Genomic DNA, 372 nt, shown 5'->3' on the forward strand with positions numbered 1-372 from the left:
TTAAGTGTCTTTTTTTCTTGTTTGGTTTTTTTTTTTTTTTTTTTCTTCCATCTGATCTGAGCTCGCTTTATTTCTTTCCCCAACCCCGCTCCCCCTCCTCCTCTTGGCGCTCGGGGGTGTGAGAGAACCCGGTTAGACGCGAAATGCAACAATAGTCCGAGGAGAGAGAGAGAGAGAGAGAGCGAGAGAAAGAGAGAGAAGCGATCTCTGCTTCTCGCCACTTTCAAACAAACCTGGGGGAAGATTGAGCCGAAGGGGATTCTAGTCTGTTTGCTCGGCTCGCGGTCGCCCTGCTTCGGCCTTGCACCACTAGAACTCCCCGGGCCGCCACGGGCTGGGGCTCCCAAGTTAGCGGGCGGCGTCCGGGACTGG

The sequence above is a fragment of the Tupaia chinensis genome, unplaced genomic scaffold (genome assembly GCF_000334495.1).
Source record: "Tupaia chinensis unplaced genomic scaffold, TupChi_1.0 Scaffold000078_1, whole genome shotgun sequence".
Classification (NCBI taxonomy): Eukaryota; Metazoa; Chordata; class Mammalia; order Scandentia; family Tupaiidae; genus Tupaia; species Tupaia belangeri.